We start from the raw sequence: 21,749 nt of genomic DNA, 5'->3' as shown, positions 1-21,749 counted from the left end.
ACAGAGATGCATAACCTCCAAGAACAATGGACAACTGGCAAGGGCTAATGAATCCTGCAAACCTAAATACCCCAGTCAGAGCTGCAATCAGCAGGAACAACTGCCCAGGATTGCAACCCAGGGACAACTGCATTACCACCAGCAACCAACGGGGGTAACCCAAGAGCAGAATTCACAACAGACCTGCCCAGAAGCAGAGGAGAACCGCCCCCTGATTTGCAACAGTGGGAACGAGGGGAAGAAGAAGCTACGCCCTCAGAAATTGGAGGAGCAACGTGCATGTGCCACCGAAGATCCCGGAGCAGGGATGGCGACCATTGAGTCCCAGAGCGACGGCGAAGTGATTCCGGCCTGTCCTCGCCCACCGGAGATGGACTCGAACCCACCGCCGCTGGAGGATCCAGACTTCTCGGAGCTACAGGCGGCGGAGCCGAGCCAGCCTATCCCGAACGCGGAGCCAGCCGCTGTGAAGCCACGGAAGTCGGAGCCAGGCGAGAGGGTCGCGTTGGAGGAACCGCAGTCCGGGCTGCAGCCGATTCCAGTGTCCTTATCAACGGAACAGATCAACATCGGTGGAACCACATCAGACGCAGGTATGGAAAGCGTCCCTTCTCCCCCGACCGATCCTGCTACCGTGACCGCTCCCCAGCCCGACAATAACCGAGTTTTCACCGCTGAGCTGGTAGTGATAACCCCAGGCACGATGGAGAAGCTGGTGCCTCCGTTACCAACAACGATGGGGAAACCGCTAGATGTGAGCTCAGAGGGGGTGATCTTCCAGTGGGACACCCCACGGATTGGGCTGGATGGGGCCCGGCAGGAGGGCCTCAGCATTGCTGCGCTCACCTGGGAACAGTATAAGCAATGCTTAATTCTACAATGGCAAAACCAAAAAGAGACAGAACCAAATGACCCACGAAGAGTACAGAGTCCAAGGACTGAACACAATAAGAGGAACTCGGTAAGGCAGGGGACTGTACTAGCCTTTCACCCGAAGCGGAGTTGGGGCTCTATACAAGAACCGGGACTGCCGACTGAAATCTTCTTTACCAGCTACAATGTGAAAACCCCGTCCCGCAATAAATGTGACAATCAGCTACCATGTAAAGGGGACCAGGTGACCTACACTCGCCACCGGAGTGCGCAGGGGTGGTGCACTCGAGACGACCAACGATACGAGCTGGCAGTAGCGCCACCTGCTGTCCCGACTACGACTAACCCTGATTTGACAAATGCTACTACTGTTACCACGGTGTGTATTATCGCTGCTACTGAACTTGGAACCACAGCTGACATTCGAATCCAGACACCGGGTGATCTGACCGCGCCTGGGAGACCAGCCAATGACATCGATCCTGCATCCACCGAGGACAGAGGACCTCAGCCTTACCGGCCGGAGAGTGTCCTCCACCAGCTGATGCAGTGTAACCTCCTGTAAGGATAAACCTCGGAACCACGAGTATGTAAATAGTTAACTATTTGTTTCCCTGCTTTTTGCTGCTAATACCCGACCTGGGTTATTCTTAAAGGGATCCCTTTGTTTACCCGGGATCCCTATTGCTTTTTATTTTTGCCCTTGTTTTTATTTTTGCTTTTTGTTCATCACTGTTATAAAGACTGCCGAATCATGGACGGTGAATGGTTCACAAACTGTATTGTAAATAGTTCGCACCTTCTTAAAGGTGCCCTTTACTGGTTTTACAAAAGAGAGAGCTTTTTGAAGAGACTGTTCCCGAGTACAGCATGGAAGCTCTTGCCTTAAACGGACTTGCAGATAGAGAGAGTCTGCATTACCTCAAAGAGACTTGGTTCCCCCCTTAAAGGGAACATTCACCAGTTGCACTTAAAGTATAATGTTGCCTTAAAGAAAGTAGATGGTAATAATGTTTTACATAGAAGTAATATGTAGTTAGTTAGATAGTTATAGAGAATGTTTAATAATGTTACTAGAGAATGAGGACAGGAAAGAGTGAAAGCCGAATTTCAATAAAGTAAACCCGTAGGGGTTAGTTAGTGAGTCCTCCTGAGAGCCATAGAGAGATGGTTAATTGATCCTGCACTAAGAAAAGAGGCAGTAGGCCTGGGCAGATAAACAGGGGGTCCTGCATATGAAAAATCAGAGAGTAAAAAGAAGAGTGTTGCACTTAGAAGAGAGAAATAAAGAAAAAGTTAATTTATATTTTAGAGTTTTATAGTAAGCCTTTAGTGGGTTCAGCTTATACGCCCTTAAAGGAAAAGTTAAATTATTGTTCAGAATTTGCACTTAGTAGAATACCCGGCTGGGTAATAGAAGTTATTTATAGTATGTTATTTAAAAATATTTAACCATGTTTTGTTTGTAACGTTCAAGAGTCCTCACCTCCCATAAAGGGAAGCACTGTTATATTTACTTGTTCATTGCATTTCAAAATTTTGTATGTCTTTTGCTGACATGTATTGTTGTTTTCTTCCCAGTCCGGGAGTACTGGATTTAACCGGGGGGGAGTGCAGCACCCCAGAGACCTGGTCGTTGCAGTACTGACGCTCCGCCACTAAGGGGAGTGATGGTACGTCTGATGGCACTTAAGGAGTTCACCTGACCAGGTATCACAGTCACACATTACACGTCACATCCTGGCCACCAGGGGGAGAAAAGGGTTCTATGTATTAGGCCACTCCTCACAATTTGGTAAAACTGGGGGCCGGGTAGGAAGTTAGTCAGAAGCTGACTGGGTTGTATCCAGGCAACATCCTGTGGCAGAGGGTTTTGCGGGGGAAGATTCAGGGGGGTCTCTGTCAGGGGTGGGATCCTGACAGTGGCCTAGCGAACAGAACAGAACGTTATGGAGCCGCGCCTGCACTTGAATGCGTGGCATCCCAAGAAAGGAAACGAAGCGAGGTTTATTGTGGAGAAGTGAGAAATGAGATCGCAGCAAAAAGGAGATAAAGCCAGTAGGAGTCGTGCTTTAAGATCGTGGCAGCATGCTACTGAGGCGCGTAGCCGGTGGCCGGAACGCCGAGGAAGTATTGGGCTCCAAGCATTACTTCAAACAGCGGCAGGACAGTTGATTATAGGTTGGCTGTCTCACCTAAATCACCTAAGCAGACATAGGGGCAATTGTGGGAGAGGGGCGACGCTAGGGTCCCGGAAGAACTCCAGGCCTACCCGTCATACGGGTGCGTCCTAGCCATATCATCTGGGGGACAGAGAAGAACATCAGAACAGATACAAGTTGTGAGAAAGAACATCAGAAACAGACACAACAGTTGTGAGGACTATCCCATGGTGCTCAGCAGGGAGGTACTACAACACACAGGCGCTAGAAGGTAGGCACTGATTTCCACCTGCAAAGGGAACTCTGGATGTGCCTTCGGACCGGCCGGTCTCAGCCAGCCCTGTTAGCAGTACTTTGGATTGCGGATCCTGAAACCTTCAGTAAAGAGGTAAAGAGACTGCAACTCTGTTTCCTCGTTATTCATCGCGACTTGCATCACGCACCACCATCACACCTTTCATTGGACGCCCCTTAGCAGGGTCACGGACCGGGTCTAGCCTGTTGTGAATTGAACTTTTTGGCTCCCTCTTGTGGTCACTAGCGACATGACACTTTGATTTTCTTTCCTCTGCTTGGTACCCACCTGGTTCGTTAGTCCAGGGGTGTTGCTATTTAAACTCCCTGGATTCTCAGTCTGGTGCCTGGCATCGTTGTAATCAGTTCCTTTCTGTTTGCTCCTGTCTGCTGGTCCTGGTTCTTTGCAAAATAAGCTAAGTCCTGCTTCCTTATTTTTTGGTTATTTGCATTGCTCTTAATTTTGTCCAGCTTGTACTAAATGTGATTCCTGATATTGCTGGAAGCTCTAGGGGGCTGATATTCTCCCCCCGTGCCGTTAGACGGTTCGGGGGTTCTTGAATATTCAGCGTGGAAATTTTTATAGGGTTTTTGCTGACCGTATAAGTCATCTTCCTATATTCTGCCATTAGTCAGTGGGCCTCTCTTTGCTAAAACCTAGTTCATTCTTACATTTGTCTTTTCTTCTTACCTCACCGTTATTATTTGTTGGGGGCTTGTATCCAACTTTTGGGGTCTTTTCTCTGGAGGCAAGAAAGGTCTATTGTTTCCCTTCTAGGGTTAGTTAGTTCTCCGGCTGGCGCGAGACGTCTAGAACCAACGTAGGTACGTTCCCCGGCTACTGCTATTTGTTGTGCTAGGATCAGTTATACGGTCAGCCTAGTTACCACTGCCCTATGAGCTGGTTTTTTGTGTGTGCAGACTTGGTAATAACCTCTGAGACCCTCTGCCATTGGGGTCATAACAGTATGCCAGGCCAAAAGTAATACTTAATGCATTGCAGAAGTGGGATTATAAGAAAGGAAATTCTGAGGTTTTTTTTTATTTTTTCCTTTCTTCCTCCCCTTTATCTCTGAGTGGCTTGAGCTTGCTGCAGACATGAATGTCCAGACTTTGATTACTAGTGTGGATCAGCTTGCTGCTCGTGTGCAGGGCATTCAAGATTTTGTTACTTGTAGTCCTATGTCAGAACCTAAAATACCTATTCCTGAACTGTTCTCTGGAGACCGATTTAAGTTTAGGAATTTCAGGAATAATTGTAAATTGTTTCTATCTCTGAGACCTCGTTCGTCTGGAGACTCAGCTCAGCAAGTAAAAATTGTTATCTCTTTCTTGCGGGGCGACCCTCAGGATTGGGCCTTCTCGTTAGCGCCAGGAGATCCAGCATTGGCAAATATTGATGCGTTTTTTCTGGCGCTCGGGTTGCTTTACGAGGAGCCCAATCTTGAAATTCAGGCAGAAAAAGCTTTGCTGGCTATCTCTCAGGGCCAGGATGAAGCTGAAGTGTATTGCCAAAAATTTCGGAAATGGTCCGTGCTTACTCAGTGGAATGAGTGTGCTCTGGCCGCAAATTTCAGAAATGGCCTTTCTGAAGCCATTAAGAATGTGATGGTGGGTTTCTCCATTCCTACAAGTCTGAATGATTCCATGGCGCTGGCTATTCAAATTGACCGGCGTTTGCGGGAGCGCAAAGCCGCTAATCCTCTGGTGGTGTTGTCTGAACAAACACCTGATTTAATGCAATGTGGTAGAATTCAGACTAGAAATGAACGGAAAAATCATAGACGTCAGAAGGGGTTGTGTTTTTACTGTGGTGATCCTACACATGTTATATCAGCATGCTCTAAACGCTTAACAAAGGTGGTTAGTCCTGTCGCCATTGGTAATTTGCAACCTAAATTTATTTTGTCTGTGACCTTAATTTGCTCATTGTCTTCCTACCCTGTTATGGCGTTTGTGGATTCAGGTGCTGCCCTGAGTCTTATGGATTTTTCATTTGCCAAACGCTGTGGTTTTGTTCTTGAGCCGTTGGTAAATCCTATCCCTCTTAGAGGTATTGATGCTACGCCATTGGCGGAAAATAAGCCGCAGTTTTGGACACAGGTAACCATGTGCATGACTCCTGAACATCGGGAGGTGATTCGTTTTCTGGTTCTGCATAAGATGCATGATTTGGTCGTTTTGGGTCTACCATGGTTACAGACCCATAATCCAGTTTTGGATTGGAAGGCAATGTCTGTGTCAAGTTGGGGCTGTCAGGGAATTCATGGCGATTCCCCGCCGGTGTCTATTGCTTCCTCTACTCCTTCAGAAGTTCCTGAGTATTTGTCTGATTATCAGGATGTATTCAGCGAGTCCAGGTCCAGTGCTCTTCCTCCTCATAGGGACTGTGACTGCGCTATAGATTTGATTCCGGGTAGTAAATTTCCTAAAGGGAAGATTATTTAATCTGTCTGTACCTGAGCATACCGCAATGCGTTCGTATATCAAGGAGTCTCTGGAGAAGGGGCATATTCGTCCATCCTCTTCCCCTCTTGGTGCGGGATTCTTTTTTGTGGCCAAGAAGGACGGATCTTTGAGACCTTGTATAGACTATCGGCTTCTGAATAAAATCACTGTTAAATTTCAGTATCCTTTGCCTCTGTTGTCGGACTTGTTTGCCCGGATTAAGGGTGCCAAGTGGTTCACCAAGATAGATCTTCGTGGTGCGTACAACCTTGTGCGCATTAAGCAGGGAGATGAATGGAAAACTGCATTTAATACGCCCGAAGGTCATTTTGAGTACTTGGTGATGCCTTTTGGGCTCTCTAATGCCCCTTCAGTGTTTCAGTCCTTTATGCATGATATTTTCCGGAAGTACCTGGATAAATTTATGATCGTTTATCTGGATGATATTCTGTTTTTTTCTGATGATTGGGACTCCCATGTAAAGCAGGTCAGGATGGTGTTTCAGGTTTTGCGTGAGAATGCTTTGTTTGTCAAGGGCTCAAAGTGTCTCTTTGGAGTGCAGAAGGTTCTCTTTTTGGGTTTTATTTTCTCCCCTTCTGCGGTGGAGATGGACCCAGTCAAGGTCCGAGCTATTCATGATTGGACTCAACCCACGTCAGTTAAGAGTCTTCAGAAGTTCTTGGGTTTTGCTAACTTCTACCGTCGTTTTATCGCTAACTTTTCTAGCGTTGTTAAACCTTTGACGGATATGACCAAGAAAGGTTCTGATGTTGCTAACTGGGCTCCTGCAGCCGTGGAAGCTTTCCAAGAGCTGAAGCGCCGGTTTACTTCGGCGCCTGTTTTGTGTCAGCCTGATGTCTCACTTCCCTTTCAGGTTGAAGTGCATGCTTCTGAGATCGGTGCAGGGGCCGTTTTGTCGCAGAGAGACCCTGGTTGCTCTATAATGAGACCATGTTCTTTTTTTTCTAGGAAGTTTTCGCCTGCTGAGCGGAACTATGATGTTGGCAATCGGGAGTTGTTGGCCATGAAGTGGGCATTTGAGGAGTGGCGTCATTGGCTCGAGGGTGCTAAGCATCGTGTGGTGGTCTTGACTGATCACAAAAATCTGATGTATCTCGAGTCTGCTAAACGCCTGAATCCTAGACAGGCCCGTTGGTCATTGTTTTTCTCCCGGTTTGACTTTGTGGTCTCGTACCTACTGGGTTCAAAGAATGTGAAGGCTGATGCGCTTTCTAGGAGCTTTGTGTCTGACTCTCCTGGAGTCTCAGAGCCAGCTGGTATTCTTAAAGAGGGAGTTATCTTGTCGGCCATTTCTCCGGATTTGCGACGTGTGTTGCAGAGATTTCAGGCTGGTAGACCTGACTCTTGTCAACCTGACAGACTGTTTGTTCCTGATAAATGGACCAGCAGAGTCATTTCCGAGGTTCATTCCTCGGTGTTGGCAGGGCATCCGGGGATTTTTGGCACCAGAGATTTGGTGGCTAGGTCCTTTTGGTGGCCTTCCTTGTCACGGGATGTGCGGTCGTTTGTGCAGTCCTGTGGGACTTGTGCTCGAGCTAAGCCTTGCTGTTCTCGTGCCAGCGGGTTGCTCTTGCCCTTGCCTGTCCCGAAGAGGCCTTGGACAGACATTTCCATGGATTTCATTTCAGATCTTCCGGTGTCTCAGGGCATGTCTGTCATCTGGGTGGTATGTGATCGTTTTTCCAAGATGGTCCATTTGGTGTCCTTGCCTAAGCTGCCTTCCTCTTCCGATCTGGTTCCTTTATTTTTTCAGAATGTGGTTCGTTTGCACGGCATTCCTGAGAATATCGTGTCTGACAGAGGATCCCAGTTTGTTTCCAGGTTCTGGCGATCCTTTTGTGCTAAGATGGGCATTGATTTGTCGTTTTCATCTGCCTTTCATCCTCAGACTAATGGCCAAACTGAGCGAACAAATCAGACTCTAGAGGCTTATTTGAGGTGTTTTGTTTCTGCAGATCAGGATGATTGGGTGACCTTCTTGCCATTGGCTGAGTTTGCCCTTAATAATCGGGCTAGTTCCGCTACTTTGGTTTCGCCATTTTTCTGCAACTCTGGTTTTCATCCTCGTTTTTCCTCGGGACATGTTGAGCCCTCTGACTGTCCTGGGGTAGATTCTGTGGTGGATAGGTTGCAGCGGATTTGGAATCATGTGGTGGACAACTTAAAGTTGTCACAGGAGAAGGCTCAGCGTTTTGCCAACCGCCGCCGCGGTGTGGGTCCCCGACTTCGCGTTGGGGATTTGGTGTGGCTGTCTTCTCGGTTTGTTCCTATGAAGGTCTCCTCTCCTAAATTTAAGCCTCGCTTCATCGGTCCTTATAAGATTTTGGAAATCCTTAATCCAGTGTCCTTTCGCTTGGATCTTCCGGTGTCGTTTGCCATTCACAACGTGTTCCATAGGTCTTTGTTGCGGCGGTACGTTGTGCCGGTGGTTCCTTCTGTTGAGCCTCCTGCTCCGGTGTTGGTTGAGGGCGAGTTGGAGTACGTGGTGGAGAAGATCTTGGATTCTCGTCTCTCCAGACGGAGGCTTCAGTATCTGGTCAAGTGGAAGGGCTATGGTCAGGAGGATAATTCTTGGGTGGTCGCCTCTGATGTTCATGCGGCCGATTTGGTTCGTGCCTTTCACGCTGCTCATCCTGATCGCCCTGGTGGTCTTGGTGAGGGTTCGGTGACCCCTCCTTAAGGGGGGGTACTGTTGTGAATTGAACTTTTTGGCTCCCTCTTGTGGTCACTAGCGACATGACACTTTGATTTTCTTTCCTCTGCTTGGTACCCACCTGGTTCGTTAGTCCAGGGGTGTTGCTATTTAAACTCCCTGGATTCTCAGTCTGGTGCCTGGCATCATTGTAATCAGTTCCTTTCTGTTTGCTCCTGTCTGCTGGTCCTGGTTCTTTGCAAAATAAGCTAAGTCCTGCTTCCTTATTTTTTGGTTATTTGCATTGCTCTTAATTTTGTCCAGCTTGTACTAAATGTGATTCCTGATATTGCTGGAAGCTCTAGGGGGCTGATATTCTCCCCCCGTGCCGTTAGACAGTTCGGGGGTTCTTGAATATTCAGCGTGGAAATTTTGATAGGGTTTTTGCTGACCGTATAAGTCATCTTCCTATATTCTGCTATTAGTCAGTGGGCCTCTCTTTGCTAAAACCTAGTTCATTCTTACGTTTGTCTTTTCTTCTTACCTCACCGTTATTATTTGTTGGGGGCTTGTATCCAACTTTTGGGGTCTTTTCTCTGGAGGCAAGAAAGGTCTATTGTTTCCCTTCTAGGGTTAGTTAGTTCTCCGGCTGGCGCGAGACGTCTAGAACCAACGTAGGTACGTTCCCCGGCTACTGCTATTTGTTGTGCTAGGATCAGTTATACGGTCAGCCTAGTTACCACTGCCCTATGAGCTGGTTTTTTGTGTGTGCAGACTTGGTAATAACCTCTGAGACCCTCTGCCATTGGGGTCATAACACTAGCCACCGTGACAACCCCAGGACTGAGAATGAGAGGCCTGGTAACGAGTACCCAGCGGCCCTGCGTCTGGGGGCGCTCCAACTCTCATTCTCAGATCCGAGATTTTCATGTATGTGTGAATGGACCTATAAAACTCTATGAGTCCGTGTGCCATTCGATAAAAAACCTGGAAGGAAATGTGAGAATGTAGAATAAGTGATTTTATAAAAAACATTATCACTCCACATCACACAGTACAGATACAGAATAATATTTACATCCAGGCACTTACCGCTGACGTCTCGTCTGATTTGAGCTGCTTTCGCCTGTTTCTTCTCCATCTGGTTAGACCTTCATGTCAACATCTCCCAGCAACGAGTCATCTTGTCACGATGATCTTCGCAGCCCTGAAAATAACAAGGTCACATATATTATATACATACACGTGTCTCCCCCCGAATACAGATATGTACCCCACCATTAATATACGGGGGGGGCATGTATTTGGATACACATAAATAAAATGGGAATGGTGACAGTTTTCTTGCGTAGGGTGTCTTGCATTGAAATCTGCTGCAATGACCCGGGTACTGCGTTCACCAGACATCAACACAATTTCTATCCGCTGCTCACGTGTTAACCTCTGCGACATGTCAATGGCTGTAAACAAAGAGAAACTTGTAAATAACTCATGAAAGAATAAAGTTACTTTAAAACCAAGCACACAATTGTTTTTCTTGTGAAATTCTCAATAAGTTTGATGTGTCACATGACCCCTCTTCCCATTGGAAAAAATAAAGTTGGATCCAAAATGGCCGACTTCAAAATGGCCACCATGGTCACCACTGATCTTGAAAAGTTTTCCCCCTCCCATATACTAATGTGCCACAAACAGGAAGTTGATATCACCAACCATTCCCATTTTATTTATGTGTATCCATATACATGGCCCACCCTGTACTATTAGCCACGCACCATTAAAAATATCAAGTCATAAGCAACACTGTGCCCCCCATTAACTATAATCTCTGACTCCCAATAATACAAATTATTCAGTCTGTGACTCTCCCTAATTACTTGTAAGGATATGTGTACACGGAATATATGCAAGGTTTACAGTATAGGAAAAGTGAATGTGATCCCTGAAGTCTCATGCACACGCTCCTTATTTTTTCCTTGCAGGTTAATGTGGCACCCCAGGAGTCTGGGTACTACAGTGATATTGCCTGCCTCTCTGGGAGGGTGATGACATGCCTGGAAGCGAAGAGGATCCCTTTAACAGGTAACACATACATTCAACACTTTCTGACTCCAGGCCAGAAGGGGGAGCTCTAGACCCGGTTTCAGGGGAGCTTTCCCTACATATATTCTGGCTGGGGGAGGAGTTAGTTAGTCTAGTCTGTCAGTGAGTCAGTCTGTTAGTCTTTGAAGAGTGTGAGGGGAGAAGGAGCAAAGGAGAATTGAGGAGCTGGAGGGGAGCTGCGACTGAGCTCCCTCCATGCTGAAGTGCAGGATCCGGACACTGGGAGTCCGAGGCTGTGTGGGACTGTATTCCCCACAGCAGAAACCGGAGGGCAGATTTCAAGTCGCCTGTCCACAACTACACCCGAAGGCACAGCGGCATATAGAGCCCGGAGTCGCCGCAAGTAGGTACACCTGTAGAAAGGCTCGTGTTGCCTGCCATGCGGGTACTGTCCTACATATAGAACAGAGAGGGAGGACCTTGTGTGAAGCCTCAGGCAGCAAGAGATGCACACTACCGCGCAGTAAGGTTGGCTCCCAACCCCACCTGGCTAAGGGGATTCCAAATCGCTTCCAGGCTGCCGGATTCCAAAGACTGCCTGTAATCAGGGTACCTGAACTGCATCAGTAAAAGGTAAAGAGACTGCAACCTTGTGTCCTCCAATTCTTTCCAGTATTACACCATTTGTCATCTTTATTAACTACACCGGGAGCCCTGGGGACCAAGCTTCACCTGTGGGAAGCCATACCATCCCTGCTGCAGTACCATCATCCCCAGTGGACCCCTTTAGCAGCATCGGTCATTCCTGACCGAATACCACAGGTGGCGTCACAAACATTCTTTATTTTCTTACAAATTATTCCCTTTAAAGTCCTTCCATTTAACTTGGATGAGCATCCTCCGCTACCTCCCAATTAATTACAAGTCCTTGACAGCATCTTTTCCCACCTTTCAATTCATTATAAAGGGTCCTCTGCACCTTACTACCTCCTCTCCCACTCCCCAATAAATTTTAAATCCCTGATAGCATCACAATATATTGTGAGATGGGGAGGATGCTATCAGGGGCTTAGCACCCTCCTCCACCACCCAATTCATTTTATATCCATATCTAACGTCTTTCTCCACCTCCCCCTGTTCATAAGTCCCACTTCCTCCCATCCCACTCCCACATCCCTCATTATCCTCCTTGCCCCCCTCATCCCATCTTTGTTATCTCCCTCACCTTCATGATTGCCCTCTCCATCACCATCATTGCCTTCTCCACTACCCCAATCATTGCTCTCCCCATCACCTCTATCATTGCCATCTCCACCACCTCCATCATTACCCTTTCCACCACCTCCATCATTGCTCTCCCCACCACCCGATCATTGTCCTCTCCACCACCTCCATCAATGTCTTCTCTCCAACCACCCCATCATTGCCCATTCCACCACCTCCATCATTGCTTTCTCCCCCACTACCCCATAATTGCCTTCTCCACCACCTCCATCATTGCCTTCTCCCCACCACCCCATCATTTCCCTCTTCATCACCTCCATCATTGCCTTCTCCCCACCACCCCATTATTGCCCTTTATATCTCTTCTATCATTGCTTCCTCCCCCACCACCCCATAATTGCCCTCTCCATCACCCCCATGATTGCCCTCTCCACCATCTACATACACACAAACACACACACATCTCTCACCTCTCCGCACCTTCACCCGCAGCATCTCCATCACGGCAGCTTTCTCTTTGCCACAGTCATGCACTGAATGTTACATCATCCACTCCTTCCCCAGGCTGCACTTAGCACTTTAGTTCCACATGGTGACCATTTAACTGCCGTGGCCCAATTGATTGAAAATACTGGCGGGTTCTCTACTTGGTAACAACCTTGCTTTTTTCAATTAGGACATTTTATGTGTTGTTTACCCTTCAAATATTGATCTCTTTACTAGGGCTGGCAATATGCCATCTTTTAAGAGTTCACACATTGTGGTATAGCATGGACTTTTATGTCTTTTGCTTATATGTGTATAATTACTCTCATGTCTAAGACATTGATTATGTCAAATGTTATTATTCTTTGATTATTTTCATGACTCTGCTATGTGAATTGTGTCTGGGGGTGACCATCATTGGTCATAGGTTTTTCCCTTGTGCCCATTGGCATTTTTAATTGCTTTTAACTGTGTGGCTTGTGTTTTTGCTTTTTTTGGTATTCAATTAAATAAACTATTATTGTTCAGGTGATCCCTGTCATTATGTGTATTCTTTTGTTCTTTTAGTCCCTTATGCACATTCTGTATGCATAGGGTGAGCCCTGATTGATATATTCTTTACATTTTGTGGTGCCCGCAAATCCTTTTGTTTTTCGAATGTTACGTCATCCAGCCGCACTGCTGTCAGACAGGATGAGTAGGAAGCAGGATGGATCCCTGCAGCTTCGCTCCACCTCCGGGGCCCCGAACATGCGATATGTCCACGCCTGCCACAGACAATAGTGACAGTTGTATTTAGGTGGTTATTTTGAAGGAGAGGACTCCCTTTTTAAGACTATTGGCATCTCTTAAAGGGAATCTGTCACCCCAAAATTCGCCTATAAGATAAGACCACTGGCATCAGAGGATTATCTACAGCATTCTGTAATGCTGTAGATAAGCCCCAGATGTAACCTGAAAGAGAAGAAAAACAAGTTAGATTATTAGATTATACTCACCCAGAGGCGGTCCCGATGCGGTCCGGTCCAATGGGCGTCGTGGTCCGGGTCCAGCGCCTCCCATCTTCATACGATGACGTCCTCTTCTTTGCTTCTTGACGCGGCTCTGGCACAGGCGTACTTTGTCTGCCCTGTTGAGGGCAGAGCAAAGCACTGCAGTGCGCAGGCGCCAGGCCTCTCTGACCTTTCCCGAGTTGTTTTGTCTACCCACAAGTATGCTGCTCATCTACTCAGCTTTTCCTGCTATGTCTGTCTATATGAAGTGCATATAATTCCCACCTGGTATGCTTTGCTTACCCATTATTTTTTAACCATATGTACTCCACTCCTCTTGCTTCTCCCTTGCATACCTGAGTGGTCAATCTACCCCACCCCCTCTTTATGACCTGGCTTAACTGTGAACATGTGCTCTGGACACACACACCCACATCCCCTCTCCGCTGCGAGCCCTTAGGTGCACATAAATTCAAAGCCATGAGTCTGACCAGACGTGTCTGACCATCTTTGAAATTCCATCTTTTAAATTACAGATTTTTAATTACTATGAATTAGACTAGAATTGTACTGGAATTGACTGGACGGTAAAGGAATAGAAAACTACTATAATGTTTCGGATTCTTTTAACATTCACCCCCATACTACTTTATCTCTTCCTCTATTCCTTTATCTCCTGTAATCCCTCCACTCAGTAAGGAACTGGTCATTTCTTCCTCCATCCTCCCCAGCCACCTCACCTCCTCCACAGAACTATTCCTCAACATACAATCCCTTTTCTCCAGACACACACGGCCACATCATGACCTATCCAGCTCACACCTTAAAACGCTCTGTCTGCTGCTCCTCATTGCTGCCGACATATCCCCAAATCCTGGCCCTCCTCAAGACATCCCCACACTCATTTCTAATCCCCTGCCACGATCCTCTACACGTCTTCGCAACCACAGTAACCTCATACCCATTCATCCAGCCCCCACTCCCCCAATCCTCCTACCTGGAGCACTATGGAACACATGCTCTGTCTACAATAAACTGTCATGTATCCATGACCTCTTTTTCAATAACAAACTTTCCTTCCTCGGCATCACTGAAATCTGGCTCACCTCCTCTGACTCAGCCTCTCCAGCCGCGCTTTCCTATGGTGGATTCCACCTCTCTCACACCCCTCTCCACAGCAACAAACGCAGTGGAGGGGTTGGCTTGCTCCTGTCCGATACCTGCTCCTTTACCCCAATTCCACTACCACCCTCCGCTAATCTTCCCTCATTCGAGGTGCACTCCGTCCGCATCTACTCCCCCTCCAACCTCCAGCGGGCTGTCATCTACCGCCCCCCAGAACTAGCCATCTCCACCTTTCTTGACCACTTCACCACCTGGCTACTTCATTTCCTCTTAGCCAACATCCCCACTATCATCATGGGTGACTTCAATATCCCCATTGACAGTTCCACCTCAGCCGCCTTTAAACTTTTATCGCTCAATGCCTCCTTTGGTCTCGCTCAATTGTCATCCGCAGCCACCCATAAAGATGGCCACACATTGGACCTCATCTTCACCCACCTCTGTTCCCTTACTAATCTCACTAACTCACCCCTCCCCCTGTCTGACCACAGCCTACTGACATTTTCTTCCCTCTCCTCTCCTAGTGTGCAACCTCTACTCCACAAACTCACTCACCCTTGCAGAAATCTCAAACACCTCAATCTACACTCACTCTCTGAGTCCCTTCTCCCTCTTACAGACATAGCTTTTTTCCATGACACAGATGATGCTGCCACTTTTTATAACACCACAATAACAGCAACACTCGATTCGGCCTCCCCGCTCATGCATAGCAAAACTCGTAGAATCAACAGGCAGCCCTGGCTAACCAGCCTGACCAAAGAACTGAGATGGGCTTCCAGGATCGCTGAATGGCGATGGAAGAGATCTCGTTCTGCTGAGCACTTCACTGCATACAAGCAGTCCCTCGCCAGCTTCAAGTCCACGCTCAGTGCCGCAAAACAAACTTACTTCTCATCTCTCATATCCTCCCTGACTCACAACCCTAAACAGCTCTTCAACACTTTCAATTCTCTACTCCGTCCCCCAGCATCTCCTCCCTCCCCTCTCATTTCGGCTGAAGAATTTGCCTCGTTCTTTAAGCAGAAGATTGATAACATCACACAAAGTTTTGGCCCGCAGCCGCCAATGCCCCTCCTCTTGACTTCTCAGCCCTGTTCCAAAGCCAGCTTCACCACCATGACAGACGATCAGCTCTCCATCCTTCTGTCAAGATCACATCTCACCACTTGCACACTTGACCCGCTCCCATCTCACCTCATCCCTAACCTCACAAAAGTCTTCCTCCCAACCCTAACATAACTCTTCAACCTCTCACTTACAAACGGTGTATTCCCCTCATCCTTCAAACACGCATCAATCACACCTATCCTCAAAAAACCCTCCCTCGACCCATCCTCTGTGTCCAGCTATCGCCCGATATCCCTTCTCCCTTATGCCTCAAATCTACTGGAACAGCATGTCCATTTTGAACTGTCCTCCCACCTCTCCTCCTGCTCCCTTTTTGACCGGTTACAATCTGGCTTCCGACCGCATCACTCAACTGAAACTGCCCTAACTAAAGTGACCAATGACCTACTAATCGCCAAGAGCAAGCGACATTACTCTGTCCTCCTCCTCCTAGACCTGTCTTCTACTTTCGACACTGTGGACCACTCCCTCCTGTTACAGATTCTCTCATCTCTTGGAATCACAGACTTGACCCTATCCTGGATGTCATAATATCTAACAGACCGGACATTCAGTGTCTCCCTCTCCCACACCACCTCCTCATCTCGCCCCCTGTCTGTCGGTGTTCCCCAAGGCTCTGTTCTAGGACCCCTACTCTTCTCCATCTACACCTTCGGCCTGGGACAGCTCATAGAATCCCATGGTTTACAATATCATCTCTACGCTGATGACATGCAGATCTACCTATCTGTTACCGACCTCACTTCCTTACTGACCAAAATCCCACAATGTCGGTCTACTATTTTCTGCTCATTTTCTAAAACTGAACATGGACAAAACAGAATTCATCATCTTTCCCCCACCTCACTCTACCCCTCCACCCGACCTATCCATCAATGTCAATGGCTGCTCATTTTCCCTGGTTCCGCACGCTCGGTGCCTCGGGGTGATCCTTGACTCTACCCTCTCTTTCAAGCCACATATCCAAGCCCTTGCCTCCTCTTGCCGATTCCAACTCAAAAACATTTCCCGGATCTGTGCATTCCTTGACCACGAAACCACAAAAACACTAGTACATGCCCTTATCATCTCCCGCCTTGACTACTGCAATCTCCTACTCTCTGGCCTCCCCTCTAGCACTCTGGCACCACTCCAATCCATCCTAAACTCTGCTGCCCGACTAATACACCTGTCTCCCCATTACTCCCCAGCCTCTCCTCTCTGCCAGGCTCTTCACTGGCTTTCTATTGCCCAGAGGCTACAGTTCAAAACACTAACAATGACATACAAAGCATTCACAACCTGACTCCTCCATACATATGTGACATGGTCTCCCGTTACCTACCTACATGCAACCTTCGATCGTCTCATGATCTCCTTCTCTACTCCTCTCATCTCTTCCTCCCACAACCGCATCCCAGACTTCTCCCGTGCTTCCCCTATACTCTGGAACTCTCTACCCCAACACATCAGGCTCTCGCCTACCACGGAAACCTTCAAAAGGAAAGATGTGTCACATGTGAAGTAATCACATATTTTAAATTGTTTGCCCCAAATATAAGAGATAAACTTGTGAGGGCTGATATGGCTCAACTCCAAACAACATCCCGTCAATGATTTTTACAGAATCCAAAATACAGAACTTTTCCATGCCTCCACTGCAATCAATGTGGTAACGTCATCAAAGGGGATCATTTTTCACATCCACACTCAGGCAAACAATTTAAAATACGTGATTATTACTTCACATGTGACACATCTTTCGTAGTCTATCTCATTAAATGTCCTTGCGGTTTAGTGTAGATTGGGGAAACTACCCAGCCAGTGAGGGATCGGATATCAAAGCATAAATCTACCATCCGATGTAATAACCTTTTCTTTCCAATACCCCAACATTTCGCCTCCCACAAACACAATGTCTCCCAATTGAAATTTAAAATTATAGAACATGTACCACAATTGAGGCGGGGAGGTGATCGTATTCAGAGATTGAAACAGCGCGAAGCGTATTGGATCCACACTTTAGGGACCCTGCATCCCAGAGGTCTCAATAGGGATTACGATCTACTATCATTTATTTAGGCAGTACCCCCATAATATTTGCTAGACCTGCTTTCTATTATGTATCAGAATGTACTAATGGCTACATTATGAGTTATATCTGTTTTATTGGTTGATGTGTGCATTATTCCTTTTTTCTATATATACTAACTATGTCTCTCCCTTTACAGAGTCGCCTTTATTGACCGCTCCCATTTCCCTTCACCATCAGGAATCACATCACGCTGTCTGTCCCCTTTCCATCTTGTGGGACAACATGGCATATGGCACTCTTTTTTCCTCTAGAGCCACCGTACTCTGGTGGAACACAAACATGTCTGCTGGAACGCACGTTATGCGCACGCCCAGCACTTTCTGTGACGCTCATGCACTCACAAGCTGACCGACCCTACAAGTCTCGGCGCTCAACACTCCCACAACAGACGAGCGGTGGACACCGCGTCTCTGGGGCACACGCCGAACACTGGATGCTATACAGGTCAGTTAGTTACTTTATCCCTATATCGCCACCACACCGCTGATCCACCAATTATATGGAACTCTATATCCTGCATTATTTCAGGCTGCAGTCTGCAAACCGGACACCAATTATAACCGGATCTACTGGAGTCCATTCCTAATTAAACTTGGTAGGCACATCACTAGTTCACTTTCATTTAACAGAGCGGCACATCACCTATTTACTATCCCTGTGTCGACGCTTTACTTATAGATTCTAGGCGTTACACAGCTCCACAATACGGTTCATGAGCATTCCTGCTACTTGTCAAATAGGGTATGTTTTGCTGAATTTTTTGATTCCTATGCAGCTATTTATTTCTTGCTGCTGTATACCCTTTTAGTAAAATACCTTGCTATGTGATGATGTGGATGCACAATATGTTGGTTTTTACTTCCTCCGCTGATATATTCATGTGACATGTTTTTTGACCATTGCTCCAATCTATGTATATACTTTATTTATGTTCTGAGTGATGACAACTCATTTTTGTGTTTTTCATTCTGTATATAGTTATTGAGGAAGGCCAAAAGGCCGAAACATTTAAATTCTCCTTTGCCATAATAAAAGGAGATTCACCTTAAGTTGAGTGCCAAGTTTCTTTTATTTTCACTATAATACGGTGTGGGAACCTACCTTGGCACCCCTTTCGGTAGTGCATACTCCAGGGGCGGACACAGACTGCTTGGGGGCCCTGTGCAGGAAATGTGCCTGGGCCCCCCTCCTTTTAAGGCGACAAAGCTAAGGGACTGTGCTATACATAAGTGAGTACACTTTATACTAAGGGACTGTTAGACATAATAATCGATAATAATGTCTTCCTCCACCTCCCCCTGTTTTTAAACCCATTATAAATCCCCCGCATCCCATTATTGCCCTCTCCCCCACCCCCCATGATTGACCTCTTCACCACCTCCATTATTGCTTTCTCCTCCACCACCTCATATCATTGCCAATTCCACCGCCTCCATCATTGCCTCCTCCCCACCACCCCCATCATTGTCCTTTCCACTACCACCATCATTTCCTCCTGCCCCACCACCCCTATCATTGCCCTCTCCATCAACCCAATCATTGCCTTCTGCCCCGTCACCCCCATCATTGCCCTCTCCTCCACCTACACACACACACAGCACCATTCACCTCTCTGCACACACACACCTCACCTCTGCTCACGCAGTATCCTGAAGCCGCACCATCGCTGGCAGCTTCCTCTCTCACACAGCCGTGGCGCTAAATGATGATGTCATTCAGCCGCTGCTGTGTGGCAGGAAGCAGGATGCCTTTTTCTCTTGCAGGCAGCGGAGCTGCAATCCCATGATGGCAATCTGGCCAGGGGCCCCCCGGAGACGGATAAACTGGCCAGATTGCCCTCATTATTAGCCACCCTGCAGGCAGGGATGGTTTTAGGCAAAGTGGGGCCCTAGGCAAAGTTTAAAATGGGGCCTCAAATCCTAACATATTGCACATCACACAGAAGCATTTCTGTTGTATTTACAAACGCTGAGTTCAGGCCACTAAAGGAATGTGATCGACAATACTGAAGTTGTTCAACGCTTGTTTCCCGGCATCTTTACACCGTCTGAGAAAGAATGATGGGAACAGAACAATCACTAATAGATTACTAACAGATGACCATACAGTATCATGTTACCAGCAGCACACCTACAGTTTACACCGGCGATGTGCTGCTGAGAACAATGATTTCTGTTCTGGCATAACCAATCCAATCAATGGATGAATAGGCAGCATTTTACTTGTTTAGTATAATACACCTCATAGTCCTCAATATATTATAATGTGCACCACAGTCCTCCATATTGTAAAATACACACCGCATAATCCTCCATGTAGTATAATACACTCCTCAGTCCTCAGTCCTATAATTCACTTCCCACAGTATAATGCATCCCATAGTTCTTCATATAGTATAATGTATTCCCCATAGTCCTTGATACAGTATAATGCAGCCCACATATAGTATAATGCAGCCACCCCATAGAGCATAATGCAGCCATCCCACAGAGTATGATGTAACCCCCCATAAAGTATGATGCAATCACCCCTCATAGAATATAAATATAATACAGCCCCCCATAGAATATAATACAGCCCACCTCCCCATAGAATATAATGTAGCCCCATAAAAGAGTATGATGCATTCCTCCCTCATAAAATCTAATACAGCCCCCATAGAATATAATACAGCCCACCTCCCCATAGAATATAATGTAGCCCCCATAGAATATAATGCAGCCCCCCATAGTATATAACACAGCCTTCCCCATAGAAGATAACGTATAATGTACCCACCTTAGTATACAACACAGCCCGCATAGTATACAGCACTGCCCGCATAGTGTACAGCACTGCCCGCATAGTATACAGCGCAGCCTCATAGTATACAGAACAGCCTCATAGTATACAGCGCAGCCTCATAGTATACAGCGCAGCCTCATAGTATACAGCACACAGCCTCATGGTATACAGCACTGCCTCATAGTATACAGCGCAGCCTCATGGTATACAGCACACAGCCTCATGGTATACAGCACTGCCTCATAGTATACAGCGCAGCCTCATGGTATACAGCACACAGCCTCATGGTATACAGCACACAGCCTCATGGTATACAGCGCAGCCTCATAGTATACAGCACACTGCCTCATAGTATACAGCGCAGCTCCCCCCCCCCAGAATGGCCCCGCAGTCCAGTACTCACTGTTATAGAGTAAAAAAAAAACAACAAACAACACAGCACACTCCTCACCTCTCCTCGTGCCCGCGCTGCTTCCAGTTCCTGCTCCTGCCGGCACACGGTGAGTGCGCATCAGTGTCTGTCAGAGGCAGAGCGGGGAATGATGAGAGGGAGCGTCAGCTGACGCTCTCTCCTCCATCATTGCTTTGAACTGTACCGGCAGACGCCGGTATAGTTAAATGCGGCGGGGGAGTCGGCGCTGGCGGCAGGCGGGCCCCCTGCCTCACAGGGGCCCCATAGCAGCTGCGTGATGTGCCGCTAGCTGGGGGCCCCTGGGGGAGCAAGGACCTAGGCAGCTGCCTGCCCCTAATGCCGGCCCTGCCTGCAGGGGCCCCCTGGAGTCTCCGGGCCCCTGTGCAGCTGCACAGGTTGAACAGGCGGTATGTCCGCCCATGGCATACTCTATCTATCTCTATATTTTCTTCAGACGCAGCCGGTCAAAGGAAAAAATCGCAGCATGTCCAAGTTTGATCCGATTATTGGATCGTACTTGGTCATGCAAGTCAATAAGTCTATGGAAAACATTGGACTGCACTCGGATGACATCTGACAGAATGGAAAAGATGGAGAAATGCTTTGTTTTTCAATTCTTTTCCTCATCTGAGAGAATCGGAGCACATCGTAATCACACTATGATCACACTCTGATCAGAGTTTCATCAAGTTTGATTGGCCTAATTGGCCTGATTCTCTTGGTTGAGATAATACATGCTGTTGTTATCTTAGCCTAGGGGATGCTGCAAAACCATCCACCAAGTTGCTTCAGGAAAGCGTCTGCTGGCTTTTTCCTGAAGCAGCATAGCCTTGGAAAACTTGGCGGCTGCACCGGCATCTAAAAGGCGCCATGTGCACATAGCAAGACAGTGGTTTGATGTTGTGGTGAAGGTTATAGGTTTCACACCAGGATATCTGACACCTCTGGCGAGATATTTTGTGCTGCACTGTGGTATTTGATTCCTTTGAGGAAGTTTTTTGTGTTGTCCTATGGAACTGGTTTGGTGTTGTGGGAAAGATTATAGGTG

This window comes from Ranitomeya variabilis, chromosome 3 (assembly GCF_051348905.1).
Source record: "Ranitomeya variabilis isolate aRanVar5 chromosome 3, aRanVar5.hap1, whole genome shotgun sequence".
Classification (NCBI taxonomy): domain Eukaryota; kingdom Metazoa; phylum Chordata; class Amphibia; order Anura; family Dendrobatidae; genus Ranitomeya; species Ranitomeya variabilis.
This window is presented reverse-complemented; position numbering follows the sequence as displayed.